The 23,470-nt window shown below is 41.1% G+C and overlaps 1 long non-coding RNA gene across 2 annotated transcripts in view; it reads left to right on the plus strand.

Moving 5' to 3' along the window:
• LOC118913601 (uncharacterized) overlaps window positions 1–23,470 on the plus strand; it is a 189,854-nt gene that overhangs the window by 161,790 nt on the left and 4,594 nt on the right. The window lies entirely within an intron of this gene.

Genomic DNA, 23,470 nt, shown 5'->3' on the forward strand with positions numbered 1-23,470 from the left:
CCATAATTCTGACTCCCTTGCAAGGCCTGTGGAATCAACAAAAAGAAGCTTTAAGAAAGAACCCACTTCTCCAAGTTTCTTTGTGAAGCTCCCCGCTGCCTCCTGGGCCTTCTCCCAGGGTGCTGCTTCCCGTGTATCTTCCTCTCAGTCTCTGTTGGAGCGTTTACTCTTTCCATGTTTTCCAAACGTCGCCGCCCTGGGAGCCAGCGTGGAGCAGGAGACATGCATTAGCTCTGAACCACCCCCTGCTTCCTGGACCTGCAGAATGGAAACGGGGCTCTCCGTGAGTCCGGGTGAGGAGGCCGCACTGGGGGCACCGCTGTTCCCCCTCGGGGCATCTGATTTTTATCGCCCTGATTTCACAGTTTGTTAATGACATTTTCAAAAGCTCTGTGGGCTCCAGAATTGTTTCCACAATTTCTTTTTTTTTTTTGCATTAAAAGTTAAACTCTGTTATTTTTCAAGACTGCAATTGTTATTTTCCTGTACTTTTAAAGTGTGTGACAGTTCAGTATGAAAGTCTGTGCCCTATAGCTGTAAAACTGACTCCTTGGACCACTTGGAGAGCTGTGTGGTCTCCTCTTGTTTCAGTGGAGGGCCCTGCCCCTGCAGGAGCTGTACCCAGACAGCCCTCGTGTAGGTCCATGCATGGCAAGTGGGGGGTGGAGGGATTTGGGGGCTTGGTTCTGTTGGTGTATCCTAGGCTGATACACCAGATGAGACCACTTTGGGACCTTGCCTGCTTCAGCCGATGGAGTTTGTGAACATTTCCTCTGTGCCAGGAACAGTGTGCTTGGTACTGGGGGTACAACCAGGGATAAGACACAGTCTCTGTCCTCCAAAGTTCAGAGCAGGGAGTTGTATTGCAGTCTGGGGCTATATTGCAGCTCTGCCATTTTCTATTTGTGTGGCATGGTTAAGCTGCTTGACTTTGCTGGGCCTCAGGTTTCTCATCTGTAAAAGGGCTTCACAGGTCTCATTGAGTTGTGATGAGAATCATTTACGACATCTATTCACAGACTGCCTGGGGCTCACACTCAGAAATATAAACAAATACCTGCAGTCACGTTCTTCATCCTTTAGGCACTCATTCTCTCACCTGGACAATAAATTCCTCTTTTCCTCAATGATCTGTCACAGTGATCTCTGAAAATCTAAAATGGTCCTAGCAGGCAGTAGGTACTAACAAGGTATAAATTCCCTTCCCTTCAAAGCCTTCTTTTGGCCTGGAGGCCTGATCTCACAGAGTTTAGGGAGGTATTTCCTTGGAACCTGAAGTATCTCCCACATTTAAAATTTTAATTTTGTATTCATTTTGAATATAGTAAACCTGGGAATTTCCAACAGAATTCTGATTTCCTGCTTCTCTCTTTCAAATATGTTTGCCCAAAGTAGTATGTGTTTATAATTAAAAGAAAAAATAGCAGCATAAGACTTAAGACAAAATAGCAGTCCCCTGCCTTCGCATCCTGTCATACTCTCCAGAGGCAATTCCTTTCATTTCTTTTAACTTTATTACTTAGCATTTAGCTGTATATAAATATAACAATACTCCTCACTGTAATTATTGACTTTCATTATGAAAGATGGAAGCTAACTCTCTTATACACACCTCCTTCTCTCCAGGCCCATCCTCCCAGCACAGTTAAATCACCATTATTTGTTAAATTAGTACTCAATGTTTGCATTTTCAGGACAACGTAAACATTGGTCACAGCTCACTCTGATTACATTTCCTCTTGTACAGCTTTTTGATTTTCCTAGAGTTCACATTGTCTTTAAAAAAAGTCTGCTTAGTGTTATGTTCCTACACTAATTAGTTTCTACATTATCCAGGAGAATATAACTTCAGGAATTGGTCCCTTTTTTTTTTTTCTTGGGAGACATTGTTTCTGGATTATTTCAGTTTCCTGCTCCACTCTGAATTTAAGAATTTTCAAGGTCTGCTTCCTAGCTGCTGACCTGGGTATTCCCTTTATTGTTATTCAAGGAATTCTCTTCACATCTGATGTGGGATCTGTTTATTTGGTACTCTGTGCTGGGGGCACAAACATAGTGGGTGTTCTTTCTGGAACTCCTATTAGGCAGAGATCAAACCTTCTGAATTGATCTTCTATTTAAAAAATTTTTTTTCTCCTGTTTTCTAGTTCATTCTATTTTTTTATTCTGGATGTCTGAGAATTTTTTGTTGTGCTGGATGTACATTTTTTTTGTGGATGTTCTGCATTCTTTGTCTCAGTTTACTCTCTTGTCTTTATGGGAGCCATCGTCCAGCAGCTTTCTGTCATAGAGTACATAGGAAGAAAGTTTTGTGAGACCTTGAAGGTCAGAAAAATTTTATTATATACGTACATGGACTTACAGTTTGGCCTATAAAATTCTAGATTGAAAATAGTTTTTAAATTTGCAATATTGATAGTATTGCTCCTGTTTCTTCTAAATGTCAGGATACATTTGGAAAATCTAATGCTGTGCCGACTCCTGGCCGCTGTTATATGCTCTGTTTTTTCTGTGTGGGATTTCTTAGGATTTTTTCTTTATTTCCAATATTCAGAAATTTCACAGTGGTTTTCCTTGGTGTGGTTTGTTTTTCATTTACTGTCCTGAGCACTTGGTAGGCCATTTTAGTTTGGAAACTCATGGCCTTTGATTCTGGCAAAGTTTCCTATATTATCTGATTTTTCACTTCCATCTGTTTACTTGATGTTCTTTCTGGAGCTCTTATTAGTCAGAGGTCAGCCTTTCTGAATTGATCCTCTATTTTTAAAAATATTTTCCCTCTTTGTTTCTGGTTTGCTATAATTTTTTTTGTTCTACTTCTTTTAAGATGTTTCTCAACTTTACCTTCTTTCCTATTTAATTTTTTATTTTGTGTTCATATTTTTAATTTCCAAGATTTCTTTCTTGGGCTCTGAAAATTTGTTTCTTTTAAAAATAACATCCTAATCTTGTTATTTCTGTTCAAGGAAGCGATATTTTCTTTTATCCCTGAGGATTTTAGATCAAGGTTTAAATTCCCTTCTGTCCCAGCCTGGTCTCTGTTTGATCTTTTTTTTTTTTTTTTAGATAATTATTTTTTATTGAAGGGTAGTTGACACACAGTATTACATTACATTAGTTTCAGGTGTACAACACAGTGATTCAACATTTATATACATGATAATTCTAAGTACCAGCTATCACCATACCAAGTTGTTACAATATTTTGACTATATTCCTTATGCTATACATTACATCCCGGTTGCTTATTTATTTTACAATTGGAAGTGTGTACTTTTTCTTGGTTGTTGTTGTTAGGGCATCTCTCATTTTTATTGATCAAATGGTTGTTAACAACAATAAAATTCTGTATAGGGGAGTCAATGCTCAATGCACAATCATTAATCCACCCCAAGCCTAATTTTCGTCAGTCTCCAATCTTCTGAAGCATAACGAACAAGTTCTTACATGGAGAACAAATTCTTACATAGTGAATAAGTTACATGGTGAACAGTACAAGGGCAGTCATCACAGAAGCTTTTGGTTTTGCTCATGCATTATGAACTATAAACAGTCAGTTCAAATATGAATACACATTTGATTTTTATACTTGATTTATATGTGGATACCACATTTCTCTCTTTATTATTTTTAATAAGATGCTGAAGTGGTAGGTAGATACAACATAAAGGTAGAAAACATAGTTTAGTGTTGTAAGAGAGCAAATGTAGATGATCAGGTGTGTGCCTGTAGACTATGTGTTAATCCAAGCTAGACAAGGGCAATAAAACATCCACATATGCAGAAGATTTCTCTCAGAACAGGGGGGGTGAGGTTCTAAGCCTCACCTCTGTTGATCCCCAATTTCTCACCTGATGACCCCCCTGCGACTGTGCCTGTCTTAGGTTGTTCCTCCCTTGAGGAATCTTACCCGTCTCTGGCTAACCAGTCATCTTCCGGGGCCACACAGGGAAATGTTAAGTTGGTAAGTGAGAGAGAAGCCTTATTGTTTGAAATGGTTAGCTTTTTATTTCTTTGCATATTTATGCCCTGTGGCTTCTATGCCCAGCATTTGTCTTGAGGTATCTTTACCACTTGGAGGAGTTATGATACTCGGTAAATTTGATATGAGGCACGAATTCTATTTAAGAATTCGTTGTAATTAGGAAGGAAGAAGAAAAGCCCCTTCGCGAGGCGCTGGGTTCTCGCTGGTGTAGCTGCAGTCTGGCCACTGTCCTGCGTCTTCTGGTCTCTCTTTTAGGGCTAGTTGTGTTTGTTGTATTTTCAAAAGTATATATGTTTTTGGGAGGAGATTCCCACTGTCCTACTCACGCCGCCATGTTGGCTCCGCCTGTTTGATCTTTTTGAGTTATTAATTTTGGTCTCTGTATTTCCCATATCTGATGATTACTGGCTGACTGTGCTGATATAGGGGTGAAGTGGGGCTCTACCTAGAGGTGTACCTGGCATATCTGATACCTGAATCAGATCTATTCATACATACATGTGTGTATATAAATGTACATATAGATAACAAAAATTATTTTAAGTAATGATGGTAAGAATCATTCTAATAATTATATTCTTGATTAGTTCTTTAGTTAGAACAATTAACAATAAAAAGGAGAATAAATTTCAATTTTAAAGATATTAATCAAATTATTTCATGTATATACTAAATTTTGCAATTACTAAATAAAACTATTATTCATAGTTCTGTGTGTCATTGCTTTAAGCTTTAAACTTAAATGAAACTCTCAGTGGTTACATAGAGTGTGACAAAGTTCAGTAATTCAAGTTTTCTTTTGTGTTTACAATTATTTGGTGTCATTGTTTACTTTTGAATCTACCATTGAAGGGCATGAATTGGTAGTGCCACAGGGATTGGAGACAGAAACAGCTGAAGCAAATTCCAACGATTTGAACCTTTGACATTACTCTCAAAATGCACATATATAGTTGTATTTATGTTAGTAAGGGATTGACTGAGTCATGGGGAGTTTTGGAATTAACTTCCAGGCAGAGAATTAAAAATGTGCTGATTTGAAGTTTATGTACTTATTGATACTCCACAGTAGCCACAGCAATTGTTTAGAACATAGATATAGAAAAGATTTCTTGGAGGGGAGAAGTATTTTATCATTGAGGTTATTTAGAATTGCTGCACAATTGTGCATAAAAAAGAAATAACATACTTTTAAGTGATTTAATTATTGGTTTTAAATTCTCTGTAGGCAGTCCCTTATTACACCCTGGGCTGACAGCTCCCAGCCCAACCCTTGCTACCCAACTGGTGCCAGGGGTCTGGGATTTCATTTAGTGTTCCTCAGAAGTCAGTTTCTTTAGGCCTTCTCTTTAGGTCCAGTCAGTTCCCCCAGGGAATATATATATTTTTCAGTATATACATGAAATAATTTGATTAATATCTTTAAAATTGAAATTTGTTCCCCTTTTTATCGTTAATTGTTTTAACTAAAGAACTAATTAAGAATATAATTATTAGAATGATTCTTACTATCATGACTGAAAATAATACATATATATGTCTGCCAGCATTGTGGGTACTGACTGAGGGAAGGTGCCAGGTAGTCATGTTTGATAGGTAGCTTCCCGTAATCCTGTTTTCAGTAGGGGCCTGCCCTTTCGCACTCTGCTAGTCTGTTACCCAGCCTTCTGGCTTAGTTTTCTCAGGAAGTAAACCTTCCATCTGCTTCTAGAATGGCAGCTTGAGGGCCATATTCACTTGGAAATACAGGTAGAGGAGGATCCATGTACTTCCTCAACAGACTTTCAACCAATTTCCTGTTTTCAGTCCCACTCCTCAACTCTGTTTTCAGAGATACTGCTGCATCAATTCTTGGCCCTCCCTGGAATTTTGCAGCCCAAATGTTCTGGATTTTGGTTTGTTTGCTTGCTGTACCCCTCGATAGGCATTTTAGGTCCTCATGTTCTCTCCTCTGCTAAGTCAGTTAGTGCTAGCCAAAGTCCTTTCCATCTTCTGTATGGCTGCTTCTCTTTTTCAGTATCATTCTCTGTCACGGTATCTTTGTCTTTATAGATTTATATCACTTAAAACCCTTTTTAGTGACATTTTGGGATGGAGCAGAGATAAATGAACTATTCCATCTATTTTATGTCATTGGAAGTCTCCTTAGTAAGTAATTCTATTTATTATTTTTCTATAAAAGTAGACTTTGACATTTTTAGGAATAGAATGTAAAATTTTTAAATTAATTTTAAAATGAAAACAAAGACACATTAAATTCAAGTTGTGCCACTTCTTACTCTGCTACCAGATCCTGGAGGGAAGGTATTCATTCTGTTATTAGGGTTATTTTAGTAGACAAGTTTGAGAAGTTGTTATGAGGCAAGGCTATTTGGATAAATGCTTTGGGAACGTGGTTTTCCACTGAGAAAAGAATCCATTATATTTTCCAGCAGGTCATAAAAATTCAGCTTCTAGTTTACCAACCAGAAACAGTTATGCTTTGCAAAACATGTATTTTGCACCTAGCATCACATGAAGCCTGGGGTCATAATATGAAATGATCAGAATAATAAAAGCATGTAAGTAGCCTTCCAGCTAAATTCCTATGATCCTTGGTTTATAAGAATCCCAAATCCAGTTTGTAGCTCACAGAGTTAAGAGCCAGCTTAACTGTGGGCACTCCGTGAACATTTATTTGCTTTTCTTGTCCTATAAGTTTGGACCCTAAGGAAGCATTTTTGTTTCATTAGGTTTCCTTATTTTAACTGACAATAACAAGTGTTGTTAAAGACCCAGGGAAAGTGGGACCCAACTGCTATTGGAATCCTTATTGGACATGATTCTTGGTGGCACACAACATACTTTATTCTGACTACTTCAAGGGAAAAAAAAGGACTCTATTAAAGGATATTAAATACCCACAAAATTACCTCTCTAGGACAATGTGAAATGTTTGTGAAATGTCCAGGGAAAGAAACAAGGAAACATTTATAAATCAGCTTCTATTCCCCTTCAGTCAAGGTTTTCCTGTAAGGTGGTAACTACTTTGCACTGTGAGATTGCATATATATGAGTGCAGAGTGTGTTTCTCTGCATTTCCAGAAAAGCTCTGGGTAGAGCATACCAAGAGGAAAGAGGAGGTCTGTGTCAACTTGTTTTTAGAGGAAGATTTGGGATTGGAGGTTGAGAAGGAAGTATATGGGAGAAGCTTTGGGGAAGTTGGGAATATGACTGATATTGAGAGGGAAAATAATAGAGAAGCACTGTTGTGGTTATAAATTGGTTCTCTTTGACATCCTTTAAGATATTAAAAAAAGATTAGAATTGCTGTTGATTACTTGTAATTGTTGGACCTTGTTTACTTGTAGAGGCAGAACCACATGGGACTCTAGTTTGTAAACAGTTGTTAAAAGTACAAAGTTCTCCAGTTCATAACCAGTTTCTTCAATAAGAATACTATGTCCATGTTCAGCCTTGATGGATTTCTGATGTGAACTTTCTAATGACTTTCAATCAACTGAATTGCATAGTGAAGCAGGATCGCTTAAAAAATGTCTCTGGCATTTTGACTCAAGCTGTATCATTTGAGTATAAGCTAAACTGAAAGCCAGCTTAATGAGCATTTATACAACTGGACGCTTTTCCACTTTTTCTTTCTCTTTCTGAAAATTCAGGAAGCCTCTGACACTGGATTCTTTGGGACAGATCACAAAAAAGGAAGAAAAACGTGAAGATTTAGCAGAAAGATTTGGAGAATTTAAAATTCATCGAATGGCATTTGGAGGCCTAGATTTAAAGAGCTGACTTTCCTCTTTGATCTCCACAAGTATCATTTCACAGGACTTGCTAGGAAGGGAACATGTGGACTCAGTGATTCAGGGGGCTGGAATCCCCATTTCTCTTGAGGGAGCTCAAGGATGTGTCCACACATGACAATGAGGAGAGAACTAGGGACTGAGGCTAGTTTCTAGGACCAGGAAGATATCCAAGTTCAGAGCAGGCAAGTCTGGAAGGATCAGAAGGAACTGAAGGTTAGAGCAGGTAACGAACTGAGCCCAGGAAACTCAGACCAAACAGGAGCGACCAGACAGATCTGAGAGGTCAAAAAATGTCTGGACCTCAAGAGGTTCTATAATTCTAGGATATGGCATTGGCCAGAAGAAGTGGTTTTAAGTTAGAAGTTTTGGAGTAATGCATTATTTGCTACTTATTAGCTGTGTGAAAATGTATGTTTTCATTTTAAAATCTCATTAAAATCTCATTATAATCTCAATGAATTTCATACTTTGATTGCAAAGTGGGAATAGTAAGGCTTACTTTCTTGTAAGTATTAATGTACATAAAATGCCTGGTAGAGTTCCTGAAAGGTACTCAAAAATTCTGATTATTTCTAAGACTGAAGTTTTCACAGTGAAAGACCTGGTTCCCATCTCCATGCACTCCTACCAAACTCAATGCTGCTTCAGAGGTAGATCAAAGCTACTCTACCACTTCCTCTTTCCCTGACTTCCTCCCGCCACACTCCTCACACATACCTCTGACCATACTCTGCTAAACTCAAAGAAAACATTTTAGGGGCCAACGAAGGCATCTATATAGATGTGGCTGAGCTTGAATGTTCTTGCTATCTTGAAAGAGTGACCAGGACAGGGAATAACTTCAAAATTGTGCCTTATTAGGCACAATCGAAAGACCCAGGGAAATTTATCTTGGAGCAGATGATAAAATTACAGAGGGTATGTGATAGCTAATGTAGTATTTGGTTCAATTTGGATGTATTCTGGGGAAATAATGGTGTCTCTACAGTGCCATGTGTGGAGTATTTGAGAAGGGAATCCAGATGCTGAGAAAAAGTGATATTCTAAGAATCTCCAAGGTCTCCTGACTCTGAGAGTGTATGGTTTTAGGAAGCGCAAGCTGTCCCATGTGGTATGTGTGGCATTGGTGAAGGTGGCAGGTTTCGTATGGAGCAGTTCCTGGCACCATCCAGCCTCCAGGCATATGTCATGCTACAAAGTTTGCTTCTTGGAATATAGGGTTGGGACCTCAGAACCCTGTTATAATAATTCTGTCAAAACTCTCTCAATACATTTCCTTTCCATTCTTCTCTTTCACCAGTTGGTAATTACACGCTACAGAAAATGTACACAGAAGGGGCTTGTTTTGGTTACCATGTAGCTGGGTGGGAGGGAGCTATGGCTGGTGGCTGATTCTCTGGGGTGACTGGGCATGGGTTATGGGAACAGAGGATGAAATCTCTCATCAGTTCCCAGAGCATTGCCTCACTCACACCCTGGAGCCTGTGAATAGTGTTTAAATCAATGGTCAAAGTGGAGAGGGCAGCTTAGTTCTCATTACTCCCCAGGACCAACTGACCTTTTCTGAAAAGGTGCATTCTTGATTGGGTGAGACTCTTCCTCACCCGGAAAGGCCAGTGAAGCAAAAAGATCTAATGTGAAAGGGTGAGGGTGAGGGGTCAAGGGTGGCATTGAAGGGAGAGAAAGGTACAGAGCATTCACTAAATCATTTCCACCAGAATAGAGCAGAACAAAGGCATCGCCATCCTGAGACCATTTGTTAAGGACTCAAACAGATCAAGTGCTATACAGAGTCTAGTGACCTTTTGCTGCCCTGGAGACTCTAAGTTTTGTCATTTTGATGAATCTCTAAGTCGTGTTCACTGTGAGTATCTCTGATAGCAAGTTAAGTGGTTCAACATAAAAGGTCCTTTGAGAGAAATGCATAGAAATGGAGTCAAGCTCAATGCCACTCCAAAACACACCATTTCTTTTAAATTGTGCCCCTCATCCATCTTAGTTACTAAGAAAGAAATATGAAAGAAAGAGAGAGAAGGAAAGGTAGAAAATGAAATTAAATTGTAAGAAAACAAAAACAAAAACAAAAGTGAAGTTTGATTCCTTTTCAAATCTTCTATTGGTGATGTAAAGCCCAGGCATTCATGCAACCACCCACCAAGAACCACAACGTTTATTTAATGTGTGGGAATCAAGCCTCAGAGAAGTCATTTTGAATATTCAGTCTGATACCTCCCACAGAGAGAGTGTGTGTGTGAGTATAACACATAGCACCATAAGAACATCTATTTCCAAATAAAAGCAATAATGTCACCATCCACTGTCAACTTTGTGCCTTAGTCAGCATGATTGTAGTAATTCCAAAGTGAATCAGAATATAATTGATTTAGGAAGTATTGAGATTTCATTAGTCTGCAATGTGAGGGATGGAAATCTCACTTGTAGGCTGTCCCGTAAACCTTACATCTCTAGCCTTACAACTTGTTCTTGTCTTTCTCATCCTTTCCTTATGAGTTTTGCTCCTGAAAGTTTTTAAGAGTCAAAATTGCACTGTTCAATTGGGTAGTCAATGGCCACACATCGTTACTTAAATTTAAATTTTTAAAAAATTAAAATTAAAGTTTAATTTCTTACACTCATTAGTTGCATTTCAACTGCTCAGCAGCCACATATGGCTAGTGACTACCTTATTAGACATCACAGACAAGAAGCATTTCTATCACCATTGAAAATGCTATTGGATGGTACTGATACATCTATAGTAGAATCTATAGACTTGTGAGTCTTCAAAATGTACTTTTGCAGCATGGGGAAAGCATGCTCTCATCTAAATACCCAGACAAAGTGAAAATTTATTTGGCACTTCACTTCAGTTTCCCTTTTGGAGAGTGGTAATTATTGAATAAGGATTGCTTCTCCTTGGTCCTTAGTTATGGTAACCAATGACCCTAAAACAAAAACCACTCTGCTCAGTAAAGGAATTATACCTGCCATTTGTATAAATGGCATTGTCTTCTTCTTGCTCAGAAGAAAAGATCCCCGTGGCTTTAACATTTTGTTCCCTTGACTCTTAATGGTCCTTTGAAAGTCAACCTTATTTGTCTTTGATTGAAGAATTCCACCGAACAGTCATGACAGTTCTTCCAACTCCAGAACTGTAATGAGAGAGAGCTGGGTGAGGGGCAGATCGGCCAGGGGCAGATCTTACAATTCCTTCTCAGATCCCTGATCACACTGAGGATCCACTTGGAACTGACTCTCTTGGTTTACTGTATGAAACAAGCATTACTTTGATGCCAAATATCAGAGACAGATACTATAAGAAAACTACAGACTAATATCTCTCACATACAGAAAAATAAAAATATTTTTAAAAATAGTAAATTGAACCCAGTAATATATAAACATGATAATACATCATGGCCAAATATTGTTAATCTTAAGTAGGCAAGGTTGATTTGATATTTGAAAATCAATGGAATTCAACACACTAGAAAAGAAAAACCATATGATTATCTTGATAAATGCAGGAAAAGCATTGAAGGAAATTCAATATTTATTCATGATAAAAACTTTCAACAAACTAGAGATAGAAAGGAACCATCCCAATCTGGTAAAGGATACCTGTGAAAAATCTACAGCTAGCATCATATGTAATGATGAAAGTCTATATATTTTCCTCTATGATTGTCAAGGCAAGGATTTCTGCTCTCACCACTTCTGTTCAACACTGTACTGGAGGTCTAGTCAGTGCAATAAGACAAGAAAAGGAAATGAAAAGAATTCATATTGAAAAAGAAACAATAAAACATTTTATTCTCAGATGGTATGATTGTTTACATATAAAAACTTAAACAATTTAGAATAGTGCAGTTATATCCAATAAACAAATCTCACCTTGTTGTAGGCTACGAATTGGTTACACTAAAATTAACTGTACTCCTACATACTAACAATGAATAATTAGAAATTGAAATAAAAACAGTGTAATTTATAAAACGCCTTAAACAATAATAACAATGACACAAATAATGAAATAATACTTTAAGGGGTCTAAAACAAATCTAACAAAATGTGTACAAAAAGACATAAAGAAATGGAGAAATATACATAGACTCATGGAATGGATGACTCAGTTCTTTACCCAAATTATAGACACAGCAAAGATTATGGCTTATAGATATAACATCATATCAATAAAAATCTCAGCAAGTTTTTTTTTCTGGAAATAGAGAAGTTGGTTCTAAAGTGGTTGGTTCACTTAGCATAATACCCTATAGGTCCATTTAGCATAATATCCTCTAGGCCTATCCATGTTGATACAAATGGCAAGATTTCATTCTTTTTTTGTGGCTGAGTAATATTCCGCTGTGTGTGAATGTGTGTGTGTGTGTGTGTGTGTGTGTATACTATTTCTTTATCCATTCATCTATTGATGAACACTTAAGTTGCTTCTATATCTTGGCTATTGTAACGCTGCAATAAACATTGGGGTACATATATCTTTTAGAATTAATGTCTTTTTTTGTTTTCTTTAGGTAAATATCCAGAAATAGAATTACCAGGTAATATTGTATTTCTATTTGTAAATTTTTGAGGAACCTCTTTTACTGTTTTCCACTGTGGCTGCACCAATTTACATGCTCACCAGCAGTTCATGAGGGTTCCTTTTTCTCCACATCCTTGCCAAAATTTATTATTTCTTGTCATTTTGCTACTAACTATTCTAACTAGTATGTTGTGCTGAGTGAAATAAGTCAGACAGAAAAAGACAAATACCATATGATTTCACTTATATGTAGAATCTAAGAAACAAACAAATGAACAGACAAGCAAAAAAAACCAGGGAGAGACTCATAAAAACAGAGAACAAACTGGTGGTTGCCAGAGGGGAGGGGGAAGGGAGATGGGCAAAATAGGTAACGGGGATAAAGATGTACAAACTTTCAGTTATAAAATGAATAAGTCATAGGGATGAAAAGTACAGCATAGGAAATATAGTCAATAATATTGTAATAAGTTTACATGGTGGTGGATGGTAGCTACACTGTATCATGGTGAGAATTTTATAATGTATATAATTGTTGAATCACTAAGTTGTACCCTGAAACTAATATTATATTGTATGTCAACTATACTTCAATAAAAAATAAATTATATGTGGAGAATAAGAATCTGAAGATACAACAAATTTGGAAGTTCAGAATACTTGAAATACTAAAGATATAGTAATCAAGACTGTGGTATTGACAAAAATAGAGACATATAGTTTAATTGAATACAATAGAGTCTAGAAATATATCTACACATATATGATCAAACTGATTTTTGACAAAAAGACAAAGACAATTTAATGGGGAGGAAAGGATAGTTTCTAATAGATGATACTAGGAAAATTGGGCAGACATGCAAGAAGAAAATGAACCTTGATCTATACTTCATATTATATACAAAATTAACTTCAAATGAATCATAGAACTAATGTAAAATCCAAAACTATAAAACCTCTAGACAAACATATAGAAGAAATTCTTTGTGACTTTGAATTAGGCAAAGATTTTTTAGATAGGATACAAAAAGCACAAATCATAAAAGAAATAATTGATGAATTGAACTTTGTAAAAAGTAAAAATGTCTGCTCATAAGAGGACCCTAGTAAGAAAATGGAAAGAAAAAATTTACAAAACACGCACCTGAAAGCATACTGGCATCCAGAATCTAAAATCTAAAAAACTTTCAAATCTAAAAAAAAAAACACAACAATTTAATATAAGAAATGGACAAAAGATTTAAAGACACTTTATCAAAGAAGAGATGTGAAAGACAAATATGCACATGAAATGCTAAATATCATTAGTTATTAGTAAAATACAAATTAGAAGCATCATGGGGTACCATTATACACCCATTAGAATGGCTCAAAAAAGTTAATACAATACCAGGGCTGACAAGGAAGCAGAGCAACCGATAGGAATGCCAAATGTTACAGCTACTTTGAAAACCACTTGCTAAGTTTCTTACAAAGAAATACACTTACCAAATGACTTGGCAATCCCTTTCCTAGATTTACTCAAGAGAAATGCAAACATATGCCTTTACATAAACCTGTGTGAGAATATTTTTATGAGCTTTATTTACAGTTACCCACATCTGGAAATGACCTAAGTGTTCATCAACTAGTGAATGGATACACAAATTGTAATAACATCCATACAACAGAATACTACTCAGCCCGAAAAAAGAACAAATTGCTGATAAATGCAATTGGATGAATGAATCTCAAAAACATTATAATATGTGTATGAGCAGGACACGTAAGGCCACCTACTATATGATTCCCTTTATATGACATTCTGAGAAAAGACAAATAATAGAGATAAAATTATCAGTGATAGGTGTTGCAGATGGTGGGAGGATGTTGACTACAAAAGGGCCCAAGGATAATGGAAATATTTGAAATCTGGATTGTGGTAGTGGTTACATGACTGTATCATTTGTCAAAATTCATAGAACTTGAACTCTTATTTTTTTCTTGACCCCCTCATTTGAAGAAAGATTTGTGCATATAAATAACCCAGTTCTTTCTTTCTTCCCTCCTGGATAGTTTCAACCAGTGTGCCCAGTAGGAAAGAGCAAAGTATTACCAGGGTGCCCACAACCAAACTTTTCTCAGTCTGGCTGCCTCTATGCAGGGCCCGACCTGCCAGCTCCCAAGCACATGCTTGCCACAGCCTGTCCCTGCTGCTCCGGCCCCTCTGCCTTCCCCTCTTCAGACTTTCCCCCTCAGTCCTCACCGTTGACTAGCTCACCCTTTGTATCCTTCAGCTCAGTTCTCCGGATTCAATCAGTCTTGCCTAGCCTTCCTCCACTTCCTTCAGGGTCCCATTCTGGCACAATGACAATGGATAGCTTGGAGATAAAACAGGGATTTAATCCCCACTAATGGTGCATTTGGCTAATGGATTCCCTTCATTGTTTATACATTTCTTTAACAAAATGTATCATGCACAGTATATATTGCCTTCCAGAGCAGCAGAATGATGTCACCAAGATTACACAGAAGGGTCAAAAACCTGACAAATAGGACTGGTCTTGGTTATGGAAAGCCAGAGCTTGGGAGAGTATTCCATTTAATAGCAGCTTTCTGATGCATAGCCCCCACCCATTCTGGAAAGCTTACTCAAAGAGAAGCTAAGTTTTGCCAGGTCTTGATGCAATTGTAACTAGAGATATAAATACTGCAGAGAAGGAATGCAGAAAACAAGTAAGGCACTTAGGTAAAATATTTGACTTTCTGTTCAGTTCCCAGAACCAAAAAGATGCTCTGCCATACATTGTGTTTTTGTGCCTCCCTGGGGTACAGATGCTTCCACTGAGAAGTGTGACGTGTACCTCTCCCATGAGCTATCCAGCATTGCCCCATCCACCTCACCACATGTGAGCAGGTCTGCTCCCTCCTTTTTCCACCTGATAGTACTTTGCTCCAAAGGCAGAACCGATCTCATTCATCTTCGAAGGCAGGTGGTAGAGTGTAGTGATTTCAATCCTAGGTTCTGGTGCCAGAGTGCCAGGTTCAGTCTTGTCTACCATTTCTTATGTATGTGACTGGGAAAGTCCCCCAACCTCCTGTGCAAAGTGAGGGGAATGACAGGCCTTACCACACTTGGGGACTTCTGAGCATTAGATGAGTTAGTTCAGGTGAAGGGCTCAGAGATGTTTCTGGAAAAGGTGTCATGCAACACATGTTTGCATTGTGATCACTGCCAGCATGTACCAGGGGGCAGGTGTAATACAGAATCCAGAGACATTCTCTTCCTAGTGCATCTGCTCACTTAGTCAAACCTGCCCTGAGGTCACCTTTTTTCTCTGTACTGTGTTATAAAACCCAATATAGCTGGAAAAATTGTCAGCTCTTCAAAACCCTTCCATATAGCTATGGAGATGTTTCACAATAAGACAAATCCAGCTCTTCATGAACGGCAAAATATGGGCAATACTCAATTTAAGTTAAATCCAACATAGATCCTCTGTAAGCTACAGGAAACTCCTTAGCCTCCTCTCATTCTAATGCTGGGCGTCAGATTTGTGTGCGCCATGTTTCGGGGAAGCCAAACATCCACAAATGGCTGACAGAGAGGCTGTGCAGACCTTTACCCTGCCTGGGCAGAGTGGACATAGGGGTTGTGCAGAGCGGGCTCAGCATGAAACCTTGAGCAGTTATATTGAGAGAGAGAGAGAGATTGTTTATGTGTATGTGTGTCTGAAAGAGATGGGAGAGATACAGAGAGAGAGGACAAAGAAAGGTGAAGTTTTTGGGGTGAAGTTGCTTTGGATTCTGTCCCCATGACTTTCATGCCCCTTATGGCCCTCACCAATATCACACATGAGACAACAGCAAAACACCATCAAATCCAGGTCCTCATGCAGCCCTTCCCATAGATGGTTTTGCTTTTTCAACTTGATGAAAACTTAACAAGTGAACAATTCCCTAGCCCATGCAGAACTGAAATCTAGCATACTTGAGATTAAAAAGTTTGCTCTAAAATAAATGAATATTCATTTCTTCATCTTCTATTGTTCTTGTCCCCTCCTCCGCTCCCCTCTCTTCTCCTCCTGCTCTCTTATCCTCTTCCTTCTTCTTCTTTCCAGAAAAAGAGTTGCTCACTCAAAGAGTAAGGTACTTTGAAAGTTCTGCCTTGGTGCTTTCATTCGGAGAGATAAAGTTTGGCATGTAATGTTCCTCATTCAATGCGCTTCTAAACTGCAGATATTCACTACCAAAGGACATTGCGCATGGGTATGTGCACAGGCATAGACATCACCACTACAAAACAGCAGGTGCCATGGAGAACAGAGCAATGAACCGTTTCCTCATATGGAAAGAAAATATCCAATAAAACCCAAGCAAAGGGCCCCAGACAGCTCCGCTCCACTTCTGAGCACTCTCGCGTACAGCCACTTGCCCAGTGCCGGGACTAAGTACTGCCAGGTCCCTGCAGAGATGCCAGTTTCCTGGATTGCCCACTCTCTTTGTGGGAAGAAAGTTAATAACACACCCTTGCCTGGTGCGTATCTGAATCTTGTTTCTCAGGCTGTTTCCAAAAGTGGCACCTTGCTCTGGGTGAATAAATAAATCATGCTGGAAATTGGAAAAAGAGTCCAGGTGATCAATGCCTGCCTCAAATGAAAAATACTGGTAAGTGCACTGTGCTTAGGGACTATCGGAGTTACATTATTAAGCTGGTGGTTTTTAAACTTGTTCTTGTAGAATTCTGTTTTCTAGATGAAATCTCACTTGGAACCTTAACATATGGAAGAGATCGAGTGTTGCTGCTCTGGTTAGACCAGGGGTGGGGGGGTCCCGGGTGCTGCCCATGTGGCATCTTCCTCAGCCTCCCACTAGAACCCCACTTACCCCTCACACTAACCATGTAGCTCCTCTAACAGGGGGACAAGAACTGGCTGATTACAGGCTGCTCCTGACTACATATCACCCAGCACTGTGGAAGAGGGCCCTGCGGCGTGCAGCGTGGTGACAGAGGCGAGGAGCTGGTGCTGGCACTGCTGGACACTGCCGATGCCGTCCCCCGGCCAGGCTCCGGGACACTTAGTAACCAGCCGCCATTTGGGCAGCACATGCTCCCCGCTTCTCAACAGGAAACAAACGTTTAAACTATTTTGACCAAGAATGTGAAGCCATGGATTGAAATAACCTACTTAGAGCCAGCATAGCCCTTCAGGGCTTTCTCCTTTTCCTGTAGATTCAGTGTTTTGGGCAGTGGAAACAAAAATATTCTGTAACAGGAGATTTGGTTTGGTTCACATACCTGTGCTCATAAGAGGAGAACCTGGGAGAGCCAGGTATCCCACCATTCTGCCTTCCACACCGCATGGCCCTCCGTGCTGCCTGGCCTCGTGGTGTGGGGAAGCCGCCTGAGAACATGCTGTAGCGGCCACGCAGGCCTTGGACCTTCCCCCCACCCCCAGGGCCCTTGGCAGGGGGGGTCTCACCACAGAGAAGATCAGCTAAGCTGACAGGGTGTGTGTGTGTGTGTGTGTAAGTACTATGATTTTTGCCTCTAATTGAAAAATACTATAGTTCATAAGACACTTATAAAGTACAAAAAGCCTACAGAAAAAGTAAAGTTACCACATAGAGGAACATTTTAAAGTATAATATCCTTAGGCTCTTTCCCTCCCTTTTTCCTTTCTCCCTTTCTTCTGTTTTATTTGACCAAAATAGGATTGTATGGTTTGTAAGTTCCTCTTACTTACCTCCTTTAATATGAACATCTTTTTGTAATAAATACATCATAATATATAATTGTTAATGGTTTAGAAATATTCCTTTGTGCTGTAACTCATCAACTAAATTCCTACTTTTTGACCGTTTTTTTTCCTGATTTTATAAAAAACACCTCTATTACTGTTTTTATTCATAAAACTTTGCATATTTCTCTAGGATGAGTTCCTAGAGGTAGAATTGGTGGTGATGCAAAGCGAACACCTTTAACAGAGGCATCAAGTTGCCTCCTGAAAGACTGTCTCAACCCTGTTCTAAAGGCAGCTCTAAAGGTGCACCCTTTCCTGTACCTTTGTCAACAGGCCAATTCATGTTGATGTACAGTGCCAAGAACCTGGGGCTGGCCAAGTAGAAGCTATCAGCAGGACTAAGCCGAGGACGGCATTTTGGGGAGTGGGATGTTGCAATCAAATGGTATTTTAGCTTCATTGAGAATTTCCACAGATGTGCTCTGTGTCAGTTTTCAAAAATTAACACAGAAAAAACATTAAAACAGAGCTCTCATTTGTTTTTGTTTATCTCCTGAAAGAATGCAAGGCCGGCACGAACAGGCTGCGGCCTAACCTGACCCTGCTCCCTGGCTGCAGGGGTGTCCAGACAAGTAGGTGCGGAAGGTGGGGGTGGGTGTCGTCCTTTTCTTGCCAGAGGGAGGGATGGGGCGGAAATGTAGGGTGAGCCAAGGTGCACCAGCTTGCTGCCTCTTGGCCTCCTCCTGCCCCTTCCTGGGGGCCTGAGTGGTGGCTGATGGGCCTGAAGGTGAGGGTGGCAGACTTCCTGTGTCCCTGCCCCTCCCTCCTAAATAGTCATCCACGTCATAGTTGTTTTTGTAGAAACGGAGACAAAAAGCTGCTAGGCAGCATCTTTCCTGCCCCTGCCTTTGACATCTCCCTTCCCTGACCCTCCTCTTCTCAGCTCCTCTCCGCCTTTCTCTTCGGCCCAGTGGAAGGATGGAGTGGAGCAGAGAACATGTGGGGTGTGGACAAGGAGCGCAGTCGGGCGCACAGTGGGGAGGTCTGCGCGTGCTGAAGAGCACAGGAGAGCAGGTCCCAGGCCCCAAGGGGGTCCCAGGCCCCAAGGGGCTCAGCAGACCCCTTTGGTAGCTCTGCTCAGGGAAGGCCTCGAAAAGAAGATGGTTTCTGTGTGAGGATTTACAGAATGTTCCTCAGTCTCCCAAGCCCTGGATTTGATCTCTATCCTTTAGCCACCTCCTTCTGGCCTTTACTTCCCTCCTAGGCAGACCTGATGTTTGCCCCGGACATCAGCCCCTCTCCTGCCACCACCCTCCCTCCTGTGCCTCACTGCCCCTCAGGCTCTCCAGCCTGGCCTCCATCACACCTGTTCTTCCCGTGCTGACAGCAGCTGGAGGGAGCCACACAACCCCGCACCCAGAAGGCTGCCACTTCGCCGGGCGGCCTCCAACCAAAGCTGGGCCCTTAGAGGCCCCCGGCAGCCTTCTGCTTGTGATGACTTCGCACTCTCTGCAGAATGATTTCCAAACTGTCTCCGCTGCCCATAAGCATGTGTTGCTGCCCCGCCCCACCCACCCACCCCACACATGCTGGTAAGGTGAATGGCATTTGATCTTCTCGCCAATATTTCTCAAAGAACTACCTGGAGTCATCAAATAGGAAGTCCATTGTTTTGAAGAGTTTACCTAAACTCGGGCGGGGGAGAGAATGTGACCAAGAGGAAAATGTACCCCAGGAGGAGGGTGAGGGCGCCTCTGACTTGCTTGTTCAGCGTGGCTCAAGGGCCCCCAGGCAGGAGTGTGGACAGGTCCCGTCCTTCCCTGCCGAGCAGCGGCAAGCTCCTGGCTGGCAGGCCCGCGGGAGGAATCGCCACTCCTCTTCGACTGATCCATTTAGACCCAGGATGACTGTGGTCAGACTTAGTTTTCCACTGAGATTTAATTAGCAATTTCTTTCTGGGCTGTGTTCCCTGGGGCATATTGAGATTCAGGCTCAGTGGCTAACTTGTTTGGGGTTTTTCAGCTCTACCAATTTCTCTCAACTTTGGATACAGCAGAGCCACAGAAAAATCAAATGCATGAGAAAGAGCCAGCATTTGCATCCTTGAACAGCAAGTCTGTATATACAGGGCCTTGGGGAGGAGAGGCCTCTTCCCCGCTCCTCAGGGGATGACAGCTGCACAAGTTCCGCTCTGCCCTTGTTGGTCGAAGGCCGTCTTCACCTTCCTGCAAGGGTCAGTGGACCAAGCTAACGGGTATTTGCTGTGAGTTTGCCAAGCGCACATGCATTCACTTAAAGCAAGGTGGGACCCTGCCAGTTTGCTCGGAGTCACTGCCAGCTGGCAGCGTGACCGAGTCCTCCCCGAGGAGAGCCGGAGGGAGCGGGGAGCACGGCCCGGAGTTCTGGCCTGACAAGTGAGCAGTAGCTTTCATGTACAGAGGGTCTGAGCAGAAATGGGCCAGGACTGCCTGGCCCTTCACAATTCACCTCAGGGTTTGCTGCCAGGGACCACGGATTTTTCCAGGGAAAACCTTCACATTTGTTTGGGTACTTTTAAAGTCCCGGTGCTCAGTGTATGCGCTCATCAGAAGGAGCTGGTAGAGGCGCTTTCTCCTTTTCGCACTTTGCGTGCTCAAGCCAGTGACCCGGTGTTCTCCTGAAGCCTCCACCACATAGTCTCTTTAGTCTCCTTCCTGTACAATGGTTTCCTCTGGACTATTCCCTGGGCGTTTGCATGTCAACAGGCTGGAATGTTTCTCTCCTCCCTGGGAAAAGCTCCTTGGGCCTTAGTAAACTCAGAGGTGGAGGCATCCATAAGCATCAGGGAGCCTGCCTCAAACTGCCTCCTATTATAGCTTCCTAGGAGGACTGGAGAGGAGATTACAGCATCTTGCAGTGTCCAGGGAGGGAGGGGAACCTCAAACAAGTCAGTCACCTTCCCAAAGCTATACATTTTAGCAGATGGCAAAGAGAATGTGACAGTTTTGTTCTATTTTGAGCTGAGTGGTATCATAAGGTCATACCTGGCCACACTGGAGACAAATATGTCCTGAGAACTCTGAGACATCGGGCCTCACCAGTCCCTAAGACTGATTTTGTCCAAAGCAGAAGAGTTCCTAATCAGGAAGCTCTAATACTGCATACATGACATCCCATTGTTAGGAAAGAACTCTCAGTTCTGTGATGCAGGAAAGTGAGCTAAACCATGGTCAAGAAAGCAGGCAGGGAAGTTTATTACGCTCTGTAATAGAGTGGGCCTCGACCTAGTGTCAGACAGGCCCAGAATATTCTGGGAGTTTCTTTTTATGGGGTTTGCAAGGGGTTTATTTGGAGGGGTATTGTTATGCAAACAAGTGTTGATTGACAGACTGCCAATGATGTAAGCTAATTACTACTGCACATGCTCTTTCCCAGAATTCTCTGCCAACCAAGGGGCGGGCAAAACTGCAATGCAGATTTATTTTAATCATTTTGTAATGAGGAAAGGTTACTTTAAGACAGCCCAGGAACATGCCCAGTTGGACTCTAGCTTGTGGAATGTCTCTGTGATTTTCTCAATGGTGGACGCTATCTGTAGTCTCAACTTGCTTGTCTCAACTTCTCTGTGGTCACCCCACCCTCTCCTCTCACTTATCTCTGGCTTCCTGCCTAACACTATCATTACAGCCACTCTTTTCATTTAGTGGGTTGTCCCCAGTTACAGTTAAAATATCTTTTGTGTATAATCCTTTTAACATTTACTTCTACACATAAATTAATGTACTGAGTCTTATTTAGTATAACAGCTAATTGAGGGTTGATTTACTTTCCTTCATGCATTTATTATTTCAATCAACAGGCATTTAATCTTGCGCCAGGACAAGATACCGTGTGGGTTGAAAGAGGAATAAGACCTGTTGCTCTGCCCTGAATGAGCTTGCAATTTAGAAGGGGACCCAAGTCACCATGAGATAGCATATGGTAGGTAAGTGCCACAAGAATAACACAAATAGAAGAAAAGTATCTGTTGAGAGCAGGAACAAGGGAGGAGTTTGGGAGTGCACACTGGGGAGGCAACGTGTGGGGTGTGTACATGTAGCACAGTCAGGATTTCAGCTGGAACTACTGGTGGTATGGAGGGTGCAAGGTGGAGCGACGAGAGAGGAGGGTGTTCCCGTGGGAAGAAGAGCCATAGTGCGGCATCGGGGCCGAGTGGGAAGCTGCCATATTTGTTTGCGGAATTCAAATTATTCAGTTTGACTAAAATGGAGTGTGTGTGTGTAAAGGAGTAAGAAGAAAGGAAGATTAAAAAGGTCTTTTGAGACCTATTTTTAGAAGACCTTCATCACTGGGTCAAAGAGTACGGTGTCCTACCTGTTAGGCAGTGGGGAGCCTTTGAAAATTCATGGGCAAGAGAGTGCCATGACTTAAACTGTGCTGGAGGAAGACTGATCTGGTGGAAACCATGGATTGGAGGTTCTTGGAGGATGTATCTGGAAGTAATCAAGGCCTGAGCTGGGATGATAGTGTTGGGAACGAAAAGGAAAGAACAGATTCATGCCATGAGCTCTTGGCTACAGAGTAGCTGTGGCATATGAGGGGGTGGAATATGTTACAGGCGGTTGAACTGTCGAGTCTGGGTAAGTGGGAAAGTAGGGAAAAGAAAGAGGAAGGCCAGGCGAAAGAACCGGCTGAGGGTTTAGATACACTGCCTGGAGGTCGCAGCTGGCCCCCCAGGCCCAGCAGGCTCCCATCAGGGGGGAGAATGTGGGGCGAGCATGGTGGGCACCGGACGGGAGCACCAGTGGGGGAGCATGGCCACGGGAAGGTGCAAGGGCCTGAAGCTTGACTTCATTCAAAAATATCTTTACTCTTCACCTTTTCTAGGTGCTACGAATCAGGATGAATAAGGACAAGCTGTGGATCTTTTCCTTGTTATGGGCCAATGAATTAGGCCGAATTCTTAGAGCCCTAAAATGTAGTTTTCATTCTCAATTTGGAACAATTCAGCATCTGTTCCATCTCAGTCTGAAGGAATGAGTTCCAACTCTTCAAGCAATGCTGGACTCTTCCCAGTCACACCCAGCACCTGCCCACCCACTGACACCACCCATCCCCCTAGTAACTACTGTTACAGTGATTACTGTTCTGACTTCTGCCACCACAGATTCATTGTTTATTCTTGAAATTTAATACAAATGTAATCACACGTTTTTGAGGCTTCTTTTCGCTCAATATTGTGTTGAATAGTCTAGTTGCTTCTTTTTCTTATGCTTTCGTTTCTGGTTATTCCATTACACAAATACCCCACATTCTATTTATCTTCCTACTGTTGATGGACATTTGGGTTGTGTTCAGCTTTTGGCTATTAAGAGCAGATTTGTTATGAACATCTGTAACCAGGATATTTAATGAACAAATGTACTCATTTCTCTTC

This window comes from Manis pentadactyla, chromosome 1, assembly GCF_030020395.1.
Source record: "Manis pentadactyla isolate mManPen7 chromosome 1, mManPen7.hap1, whole genome shotgun sequence".
Lineage (NCBI taxonomy): Eukaryota > Metazoa > Chordata > Mammalia > Pholidota > Manidae > Manis > Manis pentadactyla.